At 37.2% G+C, this 23,561-nt stretch overlaps 1 long non-coding RNA gene across 1 annotated transcript; it reads right to left on the bottom strand.

Moving 5' to 3' along the window:
• Nucleotides 1–6,394: 6,394 nt before the first annotated feature.
• On the bottom strand, nt 6,395–8,448 carry LOC136302156 (uncharacterized). The gene is made up of 3 exons (XR_010724008.1): nt 8,343–8,448; nt 7,581–7,705; nt 6,395–7,278 (listed from the first exon to the last, which is right to left on the bottom strand). It is a non-coding gene; the product is annotated as an uncharacterized lncRNA (long non-coding RNA).
• Nucleotides 8,449–23,561: the final 15,113 nt, after the last annotated feature.

Raw genomic sequence — 23,561 nt, 5'->3', positions numbered from 1 at the left:
TTCATCAAGAATATTTCTGCTATTTCTATCTAACCTGATTATACAAAATTTTACCATAGAAACACATTTCTTTTAAAAACATTTATTTTGAACTCTACTTTCAAAACATTTGTCTTTTAATAGAAATTCTACATTGTAGAATGTAACTCAATACTACAATTAGCATTTTTAAATTGAAAAATTGAGGTTTTCCTTTATATAACATCCTAATAAGAAATATTGTATTCTCAGGATCTCTTTTGCTTTCAGAAAACTTAAAACAAGCTTTTGCTTTCAAAATAAATATTGCAGGTAAAGGAAATAAATTTTGTCTTTTTCTAAGTATAAAATTCATTATTTTCACACATCAAAATCTACATTTTTGGAGTGGTTCTAAACTTTAATTTTAAGTTTCTTTTTCCATATAACAACTTTGGATACATAATGGCATACATGAAAGTTTCTTTTTTTCTTGGGCAGTTAATGGTTCTCTGAGCCAGAGCTTGGATTACATAATTTCCATGGTCTCTTCTCAGTAGCATCTATATGACTCTGTAAAACTTAAAACTATTATCCATTTTTTTTTCTCAATTGAACCTTGCAATGAGCACAAGTCCAAAAAATATTGATTAGAATAAGGCTTTTTCCCATCAGTCTGGAGTGAAATCCTGTGTAAAACTTCAGGCAAGAGATCTTAAAATATATTTAACAGAAAGGAAGATGGCACGTGGAGCTACTGGAAGAAGGAAGAAAAAACAAACTATTATAGTTCCAGGACTAAACCTATTAGATCCAAACTCAGAAAAACAAAAATTGAAGAAAAGTTAACATAGTTGGCTGGGGAAGAATGCAAGGCACATTGCAAACATAGTCAGTAGGGCATGCCAAAACACCCTGGAAAAATGCTATTAATGACTGAAGGTAAGACATCTGAGACAGGGTAACGTTGAGAAATGATACAAAGATGTGTGTTTTCTTTGAGCCCTCTTGCACAGCTAGCTGTGTGCAAATACTTAGCCAGTTGCATTGCATGTGTGTACTGATGCTATCTACCAGCTCAGTCCCAAATAACACTGGTGTGCTGTATTTAAGTGGCTTTGCCAATTTGGGGGAGTTTTGGGGAGTGTAAGGGGTGATGGGTAGTGTTTCTTGGTTTGTAAGTCTTTTTGTTTGTTTGTGTTCTTTTTGTAAATGCCAAGTTTAATCTTTGCATAAATAGAGAACTGGCATTGCCTCTGCCCTGACATGAAAAGACTTTGAATAGAAAAGCAATGCTAAACTCTGAAATAAATAATGTTATGGGGCTCAGTGAGGTGTGTCTATATCCAGTCTTCTTCCTAAATGAATGGACTACCACCATCCTTTTAGAAGTGTGTGATTTTGGTGAAGGCTAGGGAAATGATCTCTCTGTTTACAGAAGATACCATCCCACAGCATCTGAGAGGAGAGAAGAGGAACAGCAGTTTCCCTACATGAACCACGATGAGCCAAGGAGAAACAGAGAACAACTATTAAGAATCTGGCATCTATCCAGGACAGGGATTTAAGCTGGAAATGTAGGCTGACATTCACTTGTGTTACAATTCCGTAACCACACAGTTACTTAAGAGAGAATAATTCTTCATCAGGAAAAAAATACCTGGTTAAGCTTTCAACTTTTCCCAAAACCACTGAATCAGGGAAATATGTAAATACAGGCTGATTAAAATGCAAATGACTGCCCTGCTAAACTGCATTTACACATGGTCTACTAAAAAAATTGGTTTTGCTTGTCTTTCTGTTGGTAGAAATGTATGCATTTCCTGCTAGTTTTTTAACTTTGTTGACTTTTGCCAAAATCTGACTGTAAAAACTACTGTGAAAACCAATCTATTATAATGAAATGGGCCATCTACTACTTTGTTGACTTTTGCCAAAATCTGACTGCAAAAACTACTGTGAAAACCAACCTATTATAATGAAATATGCCGTCTATTACTTTTAGGTGTGTATTTGTTAAAAATGTTATTTAAATGGAGCAAAAAATGAGTATATTTCTAAAACATGTCTTTGGGATAGTTAAAATTCTATGTTTGAATTTTAACCCTGTTTACCTGGGAAGATTACATATTTTTTTGCTTATAAGATATTTCAGAAATGATCCACATTTTGTACCAGATCTAGTATTTAAAGACCATGAGCATTCTGAATTGCCTTGAACCATGGAAATGTCCGATCCTGTGTAAAATATGGGTGGATTTAATGGAGTCTGAAATATTTTGATTAGCTCGAGCATGTTTATGTGAGTTAACCACCAAAGCCACTTCGTCACTCACTTCCTCAGCCAGAGAGGGGAGAGAAAATATATGGAAAAGCACTTGGACTGAGATAAGTGAAGGGAGACATCATCCATCAATTACTGTCACAGGAAAAACAGACTTTGGGAAATTAATTTAATTTATTACCAATCAAACCAGCACTGGATAATGAGAAATATAAAATAAATCTTAAAACATATTCCCCCTTCTTTTTCCCTGGCTCAGTTTAACTCCCAGTTTTCTCTTCCTCCTCTCCTGCAGCTTGAGGGGAACAGAGGCTGTGGTCAGGTCACCACACATTGCCTCTGCCACTCCTTCCCCCTCAGGGGAGGACCTCTCACACTCTTCTCCTGCTCTAGCCTGGAGTCCCTGCCACAGGTGACAGCCTTCCATGAGCTTCCCCCCTGTGAGTCCTTCCCATGGGCTCCAGTTCTTCACCAACTGTTCCAGCCTGGGTTCCTTACCACGGCTTGAAGTCCTTCAAAAGTAAAATTCCTTTTTCTTTCTATTTAATTATATTTTAGCAGTTATAACGGGGGGGGGGGGGGGGGGGGGGGGGGAAGCACCAGAAATAAAAAAATTGAAATTTTCTCTAAAAAATGCATACTAATTCCAGCTTTTTGACAATTGCTAAACTCCCAAATAATAAAACGAAATAAAAGCTTTAAAAGTGTGGACTGGGCTGCTTCTTACACTCTATTAAGTGCACCAATGACAAACTAAGTAGAGTACAATAACAAACCTTTCTTTCCTGTGTTGTTGACTACTACATATTTTGCAGCAGGATTTATCTCTTAATGGATAATTTTCTCAGCTGCTGGTCTGGGTGCTTATGGTCTGTGTAGTTTACCGAAGCAAATAATAATAAAAATCAAAGCAACTACAGTAAAATTAATCTTCTAATTGTTTATTTCTTTCCTGAAGGATGAAAATATTGCCATGACTTTTTAATTATATTGTAGATAATCGTCACATAATGATGCAATAAATTAAATGAACTGATGTGTACTTCCAGTAGATAGATGATATTTGGGGCCATCAACAAAGACATGCAAAAATACCTTTTTTTTTTTTTTTTTTTTTTAATTTTCCCAACGGTTACAAATAAAATATCCATAGTAAATGTGAATATCAAAGCTGTCTTTGGATAAAGTTCTAATTTTTTTCTGCTTTTGATTCAACTTACATTCAACAGGAGAAATTTTGAAGTGCCTTCCAAGAAGGGACAAAGCCATATAAAAAATGTTTTCCTGTTTTTCATTGTTTAACTGAAAAGCCCCAACAAAACAAAAGAAAGAAAAACAAACAGAAAATCCTGCTGAAGAGGGAAGGGAAGGGAAGGGAAGGGAAGGGAAGGGAAGGGAAGGGAAGGGAAGGGAAGGGAAGGGAAGGGAAGGGAAGGGAAGGGAAGGGAAGGGAAGGGAAGGGAAGGGAAGGGAAGGGAAGGGAAGGGAAGGGAAGGGAAGGGAAGGGAAGGGAAGGGAAGGGAAGGGAAGGGAAGGGAAGGGAAGGGAAGGGAAGGGAAGGGAAGGGAAGGGAAGGGAAGGGAAGGGAAGACCAGAACATGCTCAGGACCAAACAGGGCCATTTCAAACATGGATATTCTCAAAAAAAAAAAAAAAAAAAAAAAAAAAAAAAAAAAAAAAAACCAAACCAAAAACCAGAAAAATCTTTTAATGGGATTCTAGCTCAGAAAGTACTGTCCAAAAAGGATCCCTCCTTAACCAGTGAAGAGAGAAAGCGACACTTCCGCACAGGAATTCATTCCATCCTGAAACCGATGACCAAACCATATGCTATATTGTGTCCTGAAGGTGATTCTTTTTCTCATTAAGAAGAACCTTGATAAGGCTTTTAGTCTAGCCAAGTAACTTTTAAATGTGCAAAGTTAGACAAATCCCAACTAAGTCTTCCAATAATATTTCTGGCATATCAAACTTTCTTTTATCAATAAATAACTTAATGCTCAGACATTTCGAAAGGATATTTCAGGAAATTAATTCTACATCTTTTTGCATCTTTGGCTAAACCATAAGCCAAACTCCAACATTAATTTTGAGGCATTTGATCATGCTCCGTCAAAATATTTACATTGATTTCCTGGTTTGATTAAAAACGAAATCTTCTTTTGCAAAGTTCTTCTGGTCTGTGCACTTTTTTTCTTCTCTAACTTCATACTGGTATTTTCAACCTCGTAACAAATTTCTTTGTAGTATTAAAAAGTTTTAAGTCTAGTATAGCTTAAAGCACTAAGATAAGTTGACACCAGTTGTTCATTTTCCCTGAAAGAACAGCTATTATACCTTCCCTGGGTGCATGGCTTCTAATGAATCTGCTGAATAGAGATATTGAAACCTGAATGGTCTTTTTCCTGTTTGAAATGTTTAGATATTAAGATTTTATTTTAAAAGTAATAATATTTTTATTTTTTCCAATAATTTTTTTTTTTTTTAATTCTAAAACATTATTAACTTGGGGCTGATGAAAATTATGAGGATGGAAAGAACTCAAATTGCCATCTCATGTTATTCTCTCTGTGTTCATCTTCTCATTTCTGCAACAATGGGAATAAGATTACCTTGCCTTTCAAGAGAATTGGGAATAGTTGTTAACATTTTCATTGTGATCAAAATGTAAAAGTTATTGGCTAAAAATATAAGCAGAGAAACTGTGTTTATGTATGTACAGCAACTTACCTTGATTACCCTGTGATTACTCCCACTACAATTTTAGCACAAACCACAGATTTCTTACAAATTCTTATCACTTAAATGTACTGGTTGGTCAGTGAAGGAAATGATTCTGTTGAAAACAACAGCAACTTGCCAAACTGGTAACTCAGCAAATAACGAACAGAAAAATGTCGTATAAATTTTAGCCTAATTCTAGAAATACCTGACGCTAGAAAGTAGACAGGAAACAAAGGAAACTGAAACAGAGTTACTAACAATTAATTTAATGCCTAATGTTTCTTGAAAGCATTTTTTTTTGTTTTATTTAGTGTGGTTTATATACATAGTCATTTATTTGTGTATAAGGCACAAATTTTTTAGGCAATAAGCTGATTTTTAAATTAAATCAAAGGATGTCGCACCATGAAAGAGGGGACTGAAATCTCCATTACTCTGTAATGAGACATGGCAGCCATATTTGAGTTTCCCTTGTGCAATATGATCATGCTGAAAAAATATTTGCTGTATTTTTTATTCTCCTTTATTTGATGGAAACACCTATATTTGTCTTAATAGTCTGACTGCTTTTGCTTTTTGTTCTAACTGGAATTCTTCTGCCCAGATAGCTATATTTGCAATAATTTTCAGGATGAGCCTGATTTCACAAACAGATTAAATGCAAGGCTACTTACACTCTCTAAGAAGAAAAGATATAAATTTTAAATGCTAAAAGTGACCATATGTATTATCCATCAAAGACCAGATCTTGTTTAGTCAGTAAACAATAGATAAGGAATCAGAACAAACATCACTTTAAAGATTTCATTAATGTAATTAGTGATAAAAAAAATCATTTTAAAAGTGAAATTTTAAGGATCAATGCATCTTCAAATTTATACTGTGCTTTCAGTAAGTCTTTAAATAGTTAGGTTTGATTAGGCTTGAAATTAGGAAGAGGCAACTAGAAAGAAAAAAGCTGTCATTTTTATTATCCTGTTTTCCTGGGTTCTCCTTATGAGATGACAGGGGGAAGTTAACAGAATTTATTATTTAACTTGTATTAATTGGCCAAGTCAGAGAGCTGCTAATGATTCTCGGTAGACTCTCCAAGTGACTGCAATACTATACTGAAATCCCATATGTATTTCCAGTGAACTTGAAGAATGAGCCAGCTGAACTTGCCATTAAATATAGTATTATGTAAGAGACTTGTGAATCATACTTAATTGTAACCAAGATATTTCTCATACTTAAATATAAATAAAATATTTTGAATATTCTTCTCAAGATGGTACCTTAATTGCTTGATACAATTTTTATTGAGAGCTAATGAAAAATACAATTATATATGTCAAGGCTGCCATCTGTACTGTAACGCAGACTTGGTTTCAAATTTGTGAAAGTGAAGTCAAGATTGACTTGGGATCAGACTGTAAATCCCTCCTAATCACTTCCACAACAAAAGTCATGTGTTTTTTAAATACAATCTTGCATAATAATGCCGGTAAAGGTAGAAACATAGGACAACCTTGTAAGTGAGAAGCATGAAGTGAAAAAGAACTAGGGATAAATGTTTCTGTGAATGAGAGACAGAGGCACACATCAGAGACAGGCTTCAGCGTCCTACATATGTCAAATTTGATATAGAGATCTTTTAAGATAGAATCTGGCATTTTTCCTTATCCAAAGGGATCCTCAACAACACTCAGACAAGAGGGGGAAGAGTTCTGCATCATGACAAGAGTTCAGCTACTGAAGGGAGCTTTACTTTCTTATGTAACTTTGGCACAGAAAGCAACACACTTTATTAGGCATGCAGGCAATGGTACAGATACATGATTTGTGTCAGATACAAAGTATAATCTCATTTTTTTAAGTCTTGTTGAGAAAAGAAGCAAGAAAGAAAATGGCAAGAAAGAGAGAAATGTAAGTCAAAGTCAGCTGGTCTGGCAGAATATCTTTGCAGCCCTTGTTATTTGCAGCAGTCTTAAGAGGACATAGTTTCTCTAAGTTATGTTTTTCAGAGGCCTTTATTTGCCTACTGAGATCTACTACCTATACCTTACTTTTACATTACTTTATATAAACAGAGTTTAGCTTGAATATTACAATGCCTGTGAGAACCAGTTTTTCCTCAGGAAATTAGGAAGAGAAATGGCTGGGTAAGATTCAAGTCTTAAATCTCAGTGACAGGACATAAACATCTGGTAAAATTATCACGGTTCACAGCCACAGCACTGCTGAAGCCAAAGCAGGAGGGTACATCCCAGAAGGAGAGTAGTGGACAAGCCTCTGAGGAAAGAAACAGCTGTGGAATTTTTCCCCAGGATCTATGAAAGAAAGAATACTTCTCTGGGTGAAATGGAAGACGTGGGGCTATTCCTGACAGAGAGCTTCCCTTTTAAAACCTCCTTTTGTAACAGCATTACCTGGCTATAATTATTCCTGCTGCTCACATGGATACAGAAGGGGGGAAGGCTGCCTGATGATGGCTGTTCAGTAATACTGACATCCATCCAGTTAAATCTTATCTAGATTTTCTATTGGATTTAAACTTTTTCACTTCTATATTAAGCACTGCTAAACTGTGCAGAATCATACAAAATGCATAAGGAGGGACTGACTGTCTTACCTATCAAGGCTGCACCCACTTGGAGCAATTTTTCTTCAGATTTGAAAACATCATCTCCCAAAAGCTCCAAATTGCATAGAAGTCAAGAACACTTCGGAGTAAGGAGTCCAAACCAGTTCTCTGCTCTGTTAATTCAGTGGTTTAATACAGAAAACAACTTTAAAATTAGACAACTTTAATAATTAGTTGTTATTATTCAGCATCACTGTGATCCAGGAGAGGGAAAAAAAAAAAAAGAAAAAAAAAAAAAAAGAAAAAAAAAAAAGAGGTGATTTTATTTGGGCAAGAATTTCTACTATACTTCTTAGTGTGGAACTTAGCACTTTCCTGGGTGGTTAACCCAAGAGTCAGGACTTTCTCATTGCCCACAGTAAGAAATTCAGTATGGGGAACGTTAAGTTATAGTAAGATTTCTCACCTCTTCATTTACACATTAGTTAGCATTTTGTCTATGTGCCTCAGGTTAGATGAGGATTTTGGCACCACAATCTTGGCCTCTCTCTCAATATACTTTTCTACTGATAAAATTACTAATGAGAAAAAAATGGCCCCATTAAACAACTGGAAGTGTTTTAATTTACTTCAGTAGGCTCAGGATGTTGTCTTCATTTTCTCGTTTTCAATGGTATATGAAATCCTGACAAGAAAAAATAGATGCACTTTTGCCATTAATGAAAAACAGCCCTATTATAACTTAATATCCTTTTCCAGTACTCCTATACTGTTTTAAAAGCGTTTGTTCTTCTCATTTAAAATATTTACCTTCTCTCTTCTTCTGCACCTGACAAACTTCAGATTCTCTTAAGTGAAGATGCAATGACCTTGCTGCTTATCTCGTGGAAATACCTCAGCATATAAAGGATCACTCTTTTTGAGACCATAGAAAATGCTTATCCTATCATCAGATGCTGCTATTTAAACAGCTTTGCACTGCTTTTGGCCTCTTCCATCCCATTTCCATTGCATAGTCACAGCTGTGCTACTCTCAGTTAAATGCACTACTCAGCTTCACAAAATCACAGAATCACAGAATAAACTGAGTTGGAAGGGACTAACAAGGATCATCGAGTCCAGCTCCTGGCTCTGCACACAACACCCCAATAATCACACCAGGTGCCTGAGTGTGTTGTCTAAATGCTTCTTGAACTCTGTCAGGCTTGGTGCTGTGACCACTTCCCTGGGGAATCTGTTCCAGTGCCCAACCACCCCCTTGGTGAGGTACATTTTTCTAACATCCAACCTAAACCTCCAACAAACAGGCTTAGCTTTGAAATTTCTAGAAGAAAGCAGCATCTCGTGGCTGTAGCTGGTGGGTTCTATAGGTCCATTCCTTGATCAAATTAAATGGGTCCTGTTTCCACCATCCCTTACAGAGTATTTAGTCAAGGCATGTTCTGCCAGCCCCAGAGGCTCTGACTCTGTCCTAGAACAGATGGCAAGCATCACCCTTGCTAAGGAATACATGAAACCATCACTGTACAAAAATCAATCTACTTTCATTTTCATAAAGCATGGAAGGAAGATTGTCTCTGAGAATGGGGATTTGTATTCCTGGGCTTTCAAGTCAACAGATGAGGAGCACTTTCATCTGATGCTAAACAAGCAAACACAATATCATGTGCTTTTAAGATATTATATCATAATAGGGCTGTTTTTCATTAATGACAAAAGTGCATCTATTTGTTCTTGTCAGGATTACATACACCAATGGAAACAAGATTATAAAGATGATGTCCTGAGCCCACTGAAGTAAATTAGAACTTTCATCACAGCTAGTCCAGAGTTTTGCCAACAAATATAGGACTGATCACAATAAAATAAATTAAAAACCTCCTTATAACTGTAAGTGCTGAGCTCAATAGCTTTTCACTTGTTCATTGATATTTTTTTTAGTGGGTCCATCTTTGTTAAAAAACTTCCCAGCTAGAGGCTCCTCACAGCTCCCTAATCAAATCTGGCCAGCTGAGAGATACTGGATGGCCTCCCCTCAGATCTCATCAATGTCATTTATTGAAAGAATGCATCATTTCCAGTACACCACAGGACTGTGTCCTCTGCAGAGGAGCTGAGCATGCTGCCCTGAGCACATCCCTGGACCCTACAAATTGGCAGTGAGCTTTCCCTTGCAAACTGATGTAGTCTCAGCCTTCTGTTATCCCTCTGCAATTCTGCTAATATAAATTTTCTGCTCTGCCCATATTCCATCCCTCCCCACCTATGTGTAGGAGATGTAACAGGGCCAAATCCCCGCTGTGGCCTTGGGCACATCCTCCTCCTGTCACTCAGGTTTTGAGGCTGCTCTTCGGAACAGAAACACATGGGGATTTTATTCCCTCCCAGACCTATTTTACAGCTCTTCCTTGATGAGCTGCCCACAAACCAAAGTACATGTTTAAAGTCTATCACCAACCAGTACTAGTTTTGATGTCCTTTTGTGTAAGTTTCTCTTATGGCATTTCTTTTAATAAAGGATGGGAAAGAGTATTTTATCTATCAACTTTGTTAATTGCAATTTCGTCTCTTCAGACTTACTACTCAGGAAATCTTCCACTTTGCTCTGCAGTCCAACACTCAGCATCTACTGCCTCATGTCCCTTGCACACTTTAATTCATCCTCCCCCTCTGTTTTACAGGGTTTTGCTTGCATAATTATAGGCTAAAACAAACAAACAAACAAAAAAACAAAAACAACCCCCCCAAAAAAACCAGAAATAATTTAAAGTAGGGATACTAATGTATGAATTCCATCAAAAAGCAGAATTAAATATTTGTAATCTTCTAAAGTAGCTCCACTACACCAGTGTAAGAACCTTAGAAGATAAAATGAAATCCGTACAGAACACATATTCTCTACGGCAAACATAATCCTTACTGGCAGTTAATCTTAGATATGGGTGCACCATGCCATACTGTCACGGAGGTTCACCAAGTGCTTCTCTGCTTTGTTGATTAACTTTGATCATCTTCAGAACCTGGCAGTCACATCTAGGCACTTCTTACTTATATCTTATAAGGAGCCATGTAGGATGTAGGCTCTTTTTTTTTCCTAAGTATATTGTTCCCAGATTTTTATACTTCCTATATTTTCTAGTTTCTATATATGATAATATAGATAAGTATAGTTTCTATACCTTCTGGTTTAAATATAAAAATATAAGATTTATCTTCCAGGCTGAAAGGAAGTACAAAAAAAAATAAACCTAGTGTTCTTTGGGGCAAATCGCTAAAATGATCTCTAAAAAAAATTACACTTCACACTCAGCATTTTCTCTTCCTCAGAGCCGTTGTCACACCTGCTGCCTTCACTGCCAGACAGAAAGCCTGATAGTATTGTCAGCACTGCAGAATCACCAAAGCTATGGAAACAAGAAGTCTGCTCTTTGTGCATTAGCAACAAAAGCAACAGCTATAAATCAGGAATAGAATTTTTTTAGTATAACTAAATTAAAAAAAAAAATGCTGCACATTCCAGAGGCTGGAGAGATATTCTAGCATGGGCTCAGAGAAACATAAAGAATGCTTGCACTGAAATTTATAATCTAGGTACACATCCTTCTTACCTTTACTCTTGTAAACCCTATATATTTCAGAACTTTTCCTCTGGAAAAGAAAGATTGGCCCAATAAACTAAGTTTTTATATAAATTTATTATTTAATGACTAAGATACTATGGTCATTTATATTTACTCTTTTTTTTTTCTTGAAAGAGGTGCCATTGTGAGTAGAAATTCACAAAACTGAGACAATAAAACAAGAAGATATTTTAGAAGCCTCATTCCCAGAAATTTTCAAGGTCAGGTTAGACATTATTCTGAGCAATCTGGTCTAGTTGAAGATACCCCTACTCATTGCAACAGGATTTGAAGAGATGACCTTTAAACATCCCTTCCAACACAAATAATTCTGTGATTTTGTGATTCTGTGATTCTAAGAGCTCCTCCAAAACCTAGCTTCAGAGTTTAAAATGCCTCTTATTCTTTAACAATGCTCAAATTGTCCATGTAATTTTTTGCATCACCATGTCATACCATCATGGAATGATCAGTGGGGACCACTAAACTGGTTTGGCACTGAGTGGAGCTATGGAGCTGGGTGATTATCTTCCAGTAGTGCAAGCTTAAACTACGTGGGAGATACTAATCAGCCCCAAACTAAGTGGTCTTCCAGACTTTCTATTCGCTGCTAAGTTGCCACCATGCCAGACACCTTTGTCTTAGCTTTCCTTGGTGGGGACACACTAAATCCTCACTGTGGAAAATGAAGTTCTCTAAACTTCCTTGCATAGGTGCCTCACCTTGCTCCGCTCTGGAGTATGTTGCTTCCACTGTCCCTGCAGCCTGCCAGGTAGGCAAATCAACTGTAAATCTCTACAGGAAAAAATAAGCAATCATTTTTTTATGGTTTCATTTTTGGAGTACTGTAGAACTATATTTTATGTGGGTATGCAGTTTGTTTTAAAATCAACGTATCAGCCTTCATCCCAAGGTGTCTAAGCTCTAGCAAAAAAAAAAAAAAAAAAAACAACCTGGTTTTTTTTTTCATAAGCTTTACTACATGGCCTCAGAGCTACCTATTCGAAAAACAGCACTTCAGCAAAAAACCCAAAAAGGCCCGCTTCTCACTATGCTACAATTAATTCTTTAAGAATTCTAAATACAGTCTCCCTTCTTTCCAGTCTAAGTAGTCCACTATCTGCTTGCAAAACTAAAGGAAAATGGCAATTTTATGGTGTCTCTTCTGACATTCAGTCACAGGTTCTCATTTGTATGCCTCATTTTGGGTCAAGACACATTTTGCTTTCTGCTAGCCATTTCCAACTGGGAAACATATGGCTTAATTTCCACAACTGTTTCACATCACAACTTGGTAGCCATGGGAATTAGTATTAAATCTTCATGGTGAATAAAAAAGAATTTTTACTCATGGTACTCCCGTGCCACTTTGTCATTAATAATGATATTCCACAACAAATAAATGTAAAAGCTAGAAACATTCAGCCACCTGACTCACCTTCATGGCTTCTTGTTTCATAAGTCCTGCTTGGGATTCTTATGTCATCAGGGAGAGATGACATACTTTGATTTTAATCCTGGAAGAAAGATTGTTCTTTTAGCCATGCTGTACCACAAGATTTCTTTCACAGTGGATAAATAGGAAGCTGTCACCTCCTTTTTCCCCACATTCCAGTGACACTGATCAACTAGATGACCTTCCCTATTCTACTGAGATAGGGTTTAGTATTGTGTCATATGAACAAAAAAAAGTCATTCTATAGAGGGACACATCATTTCCATTTCCATTTCCATTTCCATTTCCATTTCCATTTCCATTTCCATTTCCATTTCCATTTCCTTTTCTTTTACCTTTACCTTTTCCATGTATCTTGCAATGAAGTAGGTTTTTCAGAAGTTAAAATGTTTGTTTGTATCAAAAATGACAAGAAAAACAGAAAATCATGACAATTAGATTTCTAGACTGACTCATCAATACCTGATTAGAATCAAAGTCCAATGGTAGCAGAATGTCTCTTATTTTGTAATAAAAAATATAAAGCACAATATTGAAAAGTCTGTGAAAAAAACATATGAATAGGGGAAAAAACAAATTTATTTTTCTGTCAGAAAGGGCAGTTTTGTTAAAATAATTTCCTGTTCCTGAACCATTTGAGCCAGTTATGCCCAAACTGTAAACAAAATATCTTAAAGCTATTTTATGCTTTGTTCCAATAGTATCAAATATGTTTACTTTTACATTAACTTTTTAAATGTTTCAAATTGGATTTTACTATATTAATATCTAATGCAGGCATTCCAGTCAAGATATCAGGGGAGCAGAAAGAATTGAAATGAGCATTTTGATGGTTCTGAATCAAAAATGTTTGAAGATTTGCTTCTTTTGGAAATAGCAAATTCAATAATGAAAAACATTTCCAGGTACCTACTCTCAGCAAGAATCATAATTGGAAGGGACCCATCAGGATCATTGAGTCCAACTCCTGACCCTGCCTGGGACACTCCAAGAGCACACCTTGTGCCTGAGAGCATTGTCCAAATGCTTCTTGAACTCGGTCAGGCTTGGTGCTGTAACCACTTCCCTGGGAAGCCTGTTCCAGTACTCAGCCCCTCCCTGGGTGAAAAGCTTTTCCATCATAAGTATTAGGATCTCAATTTGGTGCCTAAACTAAACTCAATCTTTGTCCAGGAAACATAAATACACCTATCAGAAGGATTAACAAGTCAGAATCATAATAACAAGGCTTCCCTCCTGCCTCCTTAAATAAACTCACCCCACAATCGCAATTTCTATTTATGAATGAAGTCAAAATGAAACTTGATGTATTTGGGGATCCAGTAAATGCTTGTATTGCAGAGGAGGACATCTTGCTGACAAATATGTGACCTATAAAAAGAAGCAATGGCAAGGTAAATGAACCCTTCTGTGGTTGCTTCCAGTTATCAAGTCATTAATACATGTTTTTAATTGTAGAAAAACTGTCAGGAAGCATAAATAAGTACATGTAAGTGAGGTAAAAATACCACCAACTGCAGCAGCTTCATTTACACCCCCACTCATCTGCAGACAGATTCCATTTTCCACAATGTAAGTCAGGAATAACTCCGAAGGAATTCGTGGCAACATGCAGCATGAGGAACTATGAAGTTACTTTTTGGGGACAGAATGAGATTTGATATATCAATTGACTTTTGTGGTGTGATTTATTAGGACTGAAGGGACAGGAGAATAAAGCACAAATCCAATCCACACCGTCTAGACCAGTGCGTAGAGCTCAGAGACACTGGCAAGAGAACCTGCTTCAGAACTGTGAGCAATATATCCATGATACTAGCCTGAAGCAGGACACAGTTTCACCCCTGTCTGCATGGATGCAACACTCTGCTGAGGTAACAGTACTGCTTCTGTCACCTGAGATGTCACTACACAGAGCCCCTTGAAGCCCTATGGTGGTGCAGGCTCTGAGTGCTCTCTAGAGTACTACAGCAAAAAGATTTCTCTAGGCTCCTCAGGTTGGTGCAGTGGCTTGCAATTGCAGTGCAATCTCTATAATCTCTTCTATAAGTCAGAAGATTACAAATGGTGCAGTGAACACAGCCACAGAGTGGCCTAAAACAAACAGCTGCTCAGGAAATGGAGTGTGTGAAAGTAGAGGTTGGGATTCATCTCCATTTAGTGTAAAGTAAGGAATCAAAGGTTACGCATTACAATTAACTGTCTCAAGTCCTGTAACAGAGAAAGGAAAGAAATGTACACTTTCAGTGCTACTTAGCTTAGGCAAACATTTAGAATGGATGGAAATTGTGGTTTAATCCCAGCTGGCAACTAAGCACCACACAGCCACTGACTCATTCTCCCCTGGGAAACAAGGGATAGAACTGGGAGAATAAAAGTAGGAAAAGTAGTAGGTTGTGATAAAGACAGTTTAATAATGGAAAAATAACAACAACAGCAATGATAATGAAAGTAACAAACACAGAGAAAAATAAACCCCAAGGAAAACAAGTGATGCAAATGAAAAACAATTGCTCACTACTTGCCTACCAGTACCAGTCAGTTCCAGAGCAGAGGCCTCCTGCCAGCTTTCCCTCCATTTTATTTTTGACTGTGATGTCATATGGTATGGAATGTCCCTTTGCTCTGTTGGGGTCAACTGTCCAGGCTGTGTCCCCTCCCAGCTATTTGTTCCTCTCCAGCCTTCTTTCTGGCAGGGATCAAGAAGCTGCAAAGTCCATGATTCAGTGTGAAGCACTGCTCAGCAGCAACTAAAACAACAATGTGTTATCAACCTTATTCTCATCCTAAATCTCACACATAGCACTGTACCAGCTGCTAGGAAGAAAATGAACACTATCCAAGTTGAAAGCAGGATATAAATGCATAAATTTGAAGATATTAGTTAGATTAAATGAATCTCACCAAGCATGCCTAAAGCAGCAGCAGTGAGGTCTTGACATAAGAATTTTGACAACTGCAGTATGGGAAGAGAGACTTAGACACTGATCTTAAAGAAGGATACCTCCCCTCAAGATACGTGCTTTTGCTTATATATTATATACTGCTTGGTTATCAAATACTCATGCTTTGAAACATGGACATATGTCACTGCAAACTCATATCTGCAAATGAAGTAAAGTTTTTACTAGGATTTAGGTTCTCTTGAACATGCTGAAAGCTCCAGGATAGGACACAGTGCTGAGGTCAAGATAGGGAAAGCTCTTGACAAGGTCATATTGGATACAAACATCCATAAAGACAAGGCTTGAGGGATATATCCACTAATATAAAGATCCAATAAGGTTAAATTTATTTCTATATATATTCTTGTAAAAAACTCCAAACAATTATTTCCTAAACAATGAAAATAATCAATGTCTTTCCAAATAGTCATTAGACATGATAATTTGCCTTAACTGAATCACCGAAAGGGATATGTATGTGGAGCTGTACTACTATATCTTCTTCTGCAGTCTAGTGATTATTTGACAAGGTCTACTTCACTAAACAAACAAATACATGTCAGAGTCAAATCTGTGCTTTAAATTGTATGAGATTTCAAGTTTTAAAAGACATAAAATCCAAATATTTGGTCTCTGCACACCAGGAAAGCCAAACTTCTGTCACCAGAAGCAAAGCATCAGCAGATTTGCTTTATTTCTTTATGTTTACCTGTCCTTGAAATGACTATTTCTCAGCACACTGCAGTGTTCAATGAAAACCCAAACAGCCTTCCTCTTTGCTTTTATTGTTAGACACAGTTTGAAGTGTCTGAGTGGAAAAAAGACCACTTGTTCAAATTACCTTTTACACTACCGCATCCATGAAAGTGAAAAAGAGGGAGAGAAATCTCTAGAAATGTGATTCATCATCATTACATGACCAGTACAAAGAACAGTTTGTGAAGGTTTTTTACAGCATCCAAATGTGTCATTCAGGATATCAGTCCTTGTATATTTCGATAAAACAGTTGGATGACAAAAGTGTTGTAAACCTTCAGCATACCAAAATTGTATGATAAAATTTAATCTCTATTAAATGTTACCAGAACCGCCCCGCCCTCTCCCCCCCCCCCCCCCAGCTTATGGCACAAACAGAATGTCTCCTGTTGGGATTCCCCTTGTTTGGGCACCCCCCATCCCACAGAGTGTTGTACATGAACAGTAAGCCTGTAAGGGATGGAGAGTCTTGTTTGTGACTGGATCATCAGGGTCCTCTGGGTCAGCCTGACATTCCACCACGGCATAGCAAAGCTGCCATCCACAGGAACACATCTTGTCTCTAGTGCTACATGTGGATGTTCAACCAGTTTGTGCTGTTGTAATCTGCCTTGAGATGGGGGAATCTCTAACAGATGCCCACAGCTCTCTAGTCCTTAATTTCTACTAATCAGAGATGTAGTGTACAAGAATCTAGGCCACATAATTCTGAATTGTCCATGATTTAAATCAATAACTGCTTTTCCTCCAATCCTATTCTTATAGAATAAACTATAATCACTATCCATAAACCCTAGTCAGAAAAAAAATATGTATCACTGAATTTGCATTCACAAACACTGATCCCATGATATCTCATCAGTCCATGGACATCCCTAAAACACCTCAATACCTATGCTCTTGGCATCAAAATGCTACAGAACAGCTGTAATTTCTGTGGCCCTCACTGCTTGGATCTATGAGAAATCAGATGCTATGATGTGGTGGTTGATCTGTTGTCTCCTCTTTACTAGATACTTTATTGCTTTTCCTACTCTCTCGACTAATTTGTCTCCCACCCAATCTGCCATCCAAAGTCTGAACTTCTGTTCCTGCAACAAGAGCTTTTTATTTGCTCATCCCTTCTAAATACCAACAAACCAATTTATCCAACTGTACATGCCCTGTGTCTTTGCCTTCTGCCTTCACTCCCTTCAGGGACAGATGTTTCCATGGATATTTATCCCCTCTGAATATTTCCATGCTTGGCTTCCAACAGAAGCTTTATCCCCTCTGACAACTCTAAAAAAATTATATATAAATCTCATGCAGCTTTTGATGATTATTTCTTTGTCATTTTGATGCGACTGCTGTTTCCTTCTGTGTGGGGAAAAAGGACAACCCACCAGCCTTATTTTGCTTACAAGTTACTTCAGACAACAAAACACTGTGAAAGCTACAAGATATACAGAAGGAGATAGTTTTTTATTCTTACAGGAGTGGGGAAAAAAAAAAAAGCTATGAATTAGTTTAAAAACAACATCTAAGAATTTATGCCCCTTTAAATAGCTTGGTTTATAAACTTGTATTTATTCCTAAATATGATTTAGAAGTGTCCCTTAAAATACCCCATGGTCACACCATTTTACTGTTGCTGTTTTTCAAGGCTCATGAGTGGATTTTACATGGATCTTAACCCCAAGGCAAAACAGAAGACATCTTTAAAAATGTGGTTAGACACCCATACCGTCAAATACATGCAATTGCAATTATTTTAATCAGTCCTTCAAATGAAGGTTAATGCAGTGCTTGTTAATGTTATTACAATATTATATATTCAGGTAAATGTATGTTCACTTATTTCAATCTGCAATCAGCTGTACTTCTGCCTTTGCCTTTCTCTTTTGGCTCTAAGAGGGGATATTAAAACCCAGAACATTATTACTGTAATGTTATGATTGAGAAATTACACATACAGGAGTGAAGATACTCAAAGGATGGTTTCCGGAGCAACCGCAATTCAGCCAGCTTGCACTTTATGCATTTCCTGAAGGGAAATTTTGCCTCCTGCTCACAGCTGGGCTACATCCTTATGGTTACCCCTGGCTGTGGAGTGACTCTGCAGATGTTTTGTCCTTTTGCAAGCTGCTGCAGTCGTATGGGATCCATGTAGCCTGGATACCCCTCTGGGGATCCAGGCACCGTCTGCAAGTTGGGAAAAGCCAGCTCAGACTCCTCTTTAAAACCTTCCTCCCACACTAGGACATATCTCAGGAGTTCTCAGTGACACAGTCCTTCCTTGTCCTTCTCCATGTATCCAACTATACTAAGCTTCTTTTGTGACTCTTCCTTAGATAGCAAAATTTTTTCCCATTTGCCTTAAATTGGCATCCTTGTTCATGATGATCCAAACTAGTCCCAGTCTCCTCTGAGAGAGCGCTCAGAAGCTGTGGTCTTAGCAGCTGCAGGGCCAGGGCCCCCACACTGCACCAGAAATCATAAAGATGGAGGCCTGGACTCACACACATGGCAAATGTTGACCAAAACCTCATGCTGATACAGAAGCAATAGTGAATTCCCCAGTTTTACATCCACAGAAGCAATAAATGGCTTGTATTATCACAGAATATCCTGAGATAGAAGACACCCACAAGGATCATAGAAGTCCAGCTCCTAACACCAGTCAAGCTCTTGTCAAACATAAGCCACCTCCAGATTCATATATGCAGCTGCTACTGAAATAAAGAGTAAGTTTTTACATCTGTAGGCTGAGTTTTGTCATGTTTACAGAAGCACTGACTGATGTGATTTGGTCTTGGTGCTAGATTTGAAATCAGTTAAACAGTGTTCTTTTTGACTGAAAACAACCTGTACCACTGAAATTGTGCATGGCAGTTTAAAACTGGCTATTACACTGCCAAGTATAAACACAACTAAATTTTAACATATTAATATGGGTACAGGTAGATTCTCCCTGTAGGGGTTAATACCATCATAAAATATTTTTTATGACAAGTTATAATGGTGGAAATCACATCATCCTTGTTAAAACTATGGACACATGAGGCCCAGACCTCCAAGAGCTGTGGCCAGAGCACTGTCATCTCATGTTTCTCTAATACTCTTAAAGCATGTTTTGGAGTGTCAGATTTTGATCTGAATTTGGAAAGGCTCAAGACTGTTGATAAAAACAGTGGGACTGAGTGGCAATCCTCTTGATGTAGGTATTTGGGAAAGACATCTGACGTTTTCCAGAAACCAGCCCAATGAGCTTAAACAAAGCAATTAAAAACATAATCCAAAACAATTAAAATTTCTTCCTAAGAATATCACTGTAGTGTTATGGGTGAAACAATAGACAGAGGTGATTTAAAAAAAAAAAAATTAGAGGGGAGACTTATTCTCATTTTAATGAGACAAGAAAAATCTGTTGATAATAACAACTTTCTAAAGATAACCTCTAGTTTCCAGAGTAAAAAAAAAAACAGTTCTAAAACACTCATACAATCTCTGTTAAATTAATTGGATTTCATGAGTTTGACAGTGTTAATACTTCTGTCATAGATCAGTAAATATTTTGAATGTTGCTTCTTGAATCCCATAAAATTAAAAACAGTGATTAAACATCAATTTAAAGTAGACCATCTCTAACCTGTGTTCAACAGGCATCCAACCACCATTCCCTGGTTATAGGACTGAAAGAAGAGAACGTGTTATAACATGAAAGAACTGATTTGATTCAATGCCTTTTTGCTCATTACTCCAAACTTTTGCTGAAATTTCATCATTTGTTTTCATTTAATCAATAAGACTTCAGGTTCCTGAAATCATAAATGAACTCCTGGTTCTCTGCGTAATCCTCCATGTTCATTATTGAATTGAAACTTTAAAAACACTCACAGTAGAGGAAAAGCACTGCAGGTCATGACAAATGTTTTGGTCCTGTCTTTGGGATCAAACTTTACTTCAGAGCTTGGTCTTGGAAGCAGCTGAACCCTGTCATTGTTTAGAGAATTCAAGAAAGTGTCTTCAGTGAGAATAGCCTAAATCTATTTAATTCAGTTCATCCACAGTTTATGTTGCAGAGTTGAAACTTATCACCATTTTCTTCAAAGAGCGGTCCCACAGACTTGCTGCATGTTTATATTGAGTCAAAGGAGAATGTTCTCCCTTTTGTAGCATAGGGCCCAAACAACCCAGTCCTTTTGTGCCTAGAAAGGGAAAGATGAAAAATTTGCATAAGTATATGAATATAATGAAAGTATATTTCTTTTTGTGTAGTATTAGCCAACATTATTATTCCTAATACTGATAAATTAACTCCATGTGCCATATGACAGAATTTCTCTTAAAATTTTCAAGTTTAAACCATTTTATTCTTTCAGCTATTGAACAAGCACCTTAAAAATTATTAACCAATAGAGCTTTGTAGTTTCAATGGGAGTGTGTTAATTTAACTTTTATATGTGTAATGAATAAAAAGCCCATAATCACAAATTTTGTCCGTAGTGGCCAGGAGTATAGCCCTGGAAGATTGTATTTTACACCTTGATATCATGACAAAAATATATCACATGGTTGGAAAGAAAGTCTATTTCCACTTTGCCTAGTGTTCTAGGAAAACTGGATTTTTTTTTATGTGTGCTATCAATGTCAGTAAATTATTCAAAAAATTTAGATACAGTGTAGGGGGTAACAATAAATGCTTAATTCAACAAACTAGCTTTTTGCCTATATGCCACTGTCCTGCAACTTCTAAATGTGAAATCATTTGGGAAAGCTTTGTGGATATGGTATCTGTTTTAAGTTTCCTAATGTGAATTTGAGAATCTATGTGCCTTGCAGTGTGCTATCTGAACAAATTTTTACACTTTCATCCTGAAAACAGTATTATGCTTACAAAGAAAAATCTGCTGCAGCAAAAGGTCTGCTGACTCACTGCTGTTTGCCCCATGGTGTTCATTTAGATTAGTGCTGCTACAGTGATTTAGTTCCACCTCAGAAGATAATGAGTCTAAATTTTATTTCTGTTAGTTGTGCAGGCATGGACTGCAGGGTAAATATCTGCAAAGCAAAGGTGAGGGGACAGAAGAAACTGTTCATTTTGTAAAAATAATTTTAAGGTAATGATGATTCTTTTTTTCTCCTTTTTTCATATGCACACTCACAAGTCTTCTGTCAATAAACATCAAATAATGAATTTGGGCTAAGTTTTCCACTCCCTCCAAATGGGAATTAGCTGGAAGTTGTTGTTATGTTTTTCAGTTGAGTGATCTGGATAAAAGTTTGCAAGCTGGTTATAAGTGCAGATCTGATAAAAAACATCCCCTACGGAGATAAAAAAGACACAGGTAAATATAGCCAGACTGGTGCACTTGAGTGTTTTGCCTGATCAGAGTTTTAATTGATCTGCATTTAGGTTTGACTTTCAAAGTAACCCTAAAAGAGAGGTGTCAATGAATACAAAACTAATTGTAAGAGAAGGGGAAAAAGGCCCCGCAGTTTCCAGGCAGCTGCCCCTCACCTACCTCTGTGCCTGTACAGTGCCCACAGCAGTTTCCCCCATCCACGACTGGTCTGCCTCAGTGCTAGTCTCAGCACCAGCACACGACAAAGGAGAGGCTGCTTGTTCCATTAGTGCCACAATAGGACATGGGCAAAACCTTGCACAGAGATACGGCAGTAAGTTTGCTTTGCCAGCCAACAGAAACAGATAAAAGGGCTGCAAATATGGTTTTTCTTTCTTTTCCTTCTGGGCATATATTTTCTTTCTTTGTTTTGTCACTGTGCTATTTTTTCATAATTCAAAATATGTAGAAGTGGCACACAATGTCTTATTCAGTTACCACCAGAACGAGGTGCTGTTCACAAAAGGAATTTCTTCCTCTTGTAACACAACCAAGTGGAGTGAGTGAACTCTTCTTCAACTTGTACTCTGGATAGGAGCAGAAGTGTTATTGATTGGCAAGTTGGCATTAAATCCTTGATCATAAAAGAGGCTTAAATCATTTTACCTAGGGATCTTTGGAGAAACTTCTTTCATAACCACCTAATACCTCATTAACTCAAGAGATTTTAATCCCAAAGTGCACGTAAAACCTCATTGTGCCATAAAAATTTACTGTTTACTTAGCTGATTTAAGATGAAGTCCTGAAAATTAAATGACCTCAGAAGTGTGTTTCCAAACATCCTACCAAATCTGGTGTTTTAGTACTACATGAGATATGCAGTATCTTTTTTTTTTGTTTGGTTTGGTTTGAGATTTTTGTTTTTTATTATTCTGATGAAAGCACTCAAAGAGTGCAATTCTTCTGATCATGTACATTTATCTGTAGTGTAGACATCTGTGTATGAATTATAACTTGTTATAGTCATATAGCTTCCCTGTGGATTCAGAGGAAAGAAATACTTCTGATGCATCCTGTTCTAATACAGACATCAAAAACCAGGCCAGGTAGACATACTCAAACTATCCTGTTCTTCACTATTGTCTCAGAAAAGAGTACTGGCAATCAGCTCACCCATAGCGTTTATTTTCTTTTGGGATGGATTTTACTGCACATTAACCCAGAGATAGTTGAGATTAATCTGATGAAAACCAGTGAAATTAATCTGAGGCAGAAAAATGAAAAGAAGAGGATGACCAACACAAATGCACACCTCCAAAAAAACCCAAAAACGAGATGCAGGAGATCACCCAGGGCTAGGGAAGAGGGGACTTTGGATTAGTACGGTGTCAGCTGGTGCTATAGGACAACAGAGGAGTCCTGGTGAGAGCAATCTGGTTACCTTCAGATTTAAATACATGATGAGGCAATCTTCTTTAAATATGCCAGAAATTGTAATCTAATATTGGTATTGTAGGTATCTATAATACGCTCTTGTTGTCCTAAATCTGTTCTCTAAAACCACGCTGCTGCACGAGACTTCCCCCTCTGCAATACTGCCTTACAGGTATTTGAAATACAGTTCAGATTAACATCAGTCTTTCTGCATAAATGTTTTTCTTCAAATATACTTATTTCACTGCATCATTGATTGATGCAGATGCAGTAAAAATGAGCAGGGATGTTCAGGTGTTCTTTAAAGTTGAGTATTCCAAAGAAAGAAAACTAATTTCTCAGTTCATTAATCACTCCAAGGAGCTACTCCACTGAGGCTGTAGCTGTCTCTGACCTTTGTTCATAAAGTGGACAAGCTGGGAGTGCCCCTTTTCTCCTTTCTTTCTCAACAATGTGCATTTGACAGCTGTTATGTCTAACTGTTAAAGTG

This window comes from Chamaea fasciata, unplaced genomic scaffold (genome assembly GCF_029207755.1).
Source record: "Chamaea fasciata isolate MVZ Bird 193981 ecotype frontalis unplaced genomic scaffold, bChaFas1.0.hap1 SCAF_1, whole genome shotgun sequence".
Lineage (NCBI taxonomy): Eukaryota > Metazoa > Chordata > Aves > Passeriformes > Sylviidae > Chamaea > Chamaea fasciata.
This window is presented reverse-complemented; position numbering and strand designations above follow the sequence as displayed.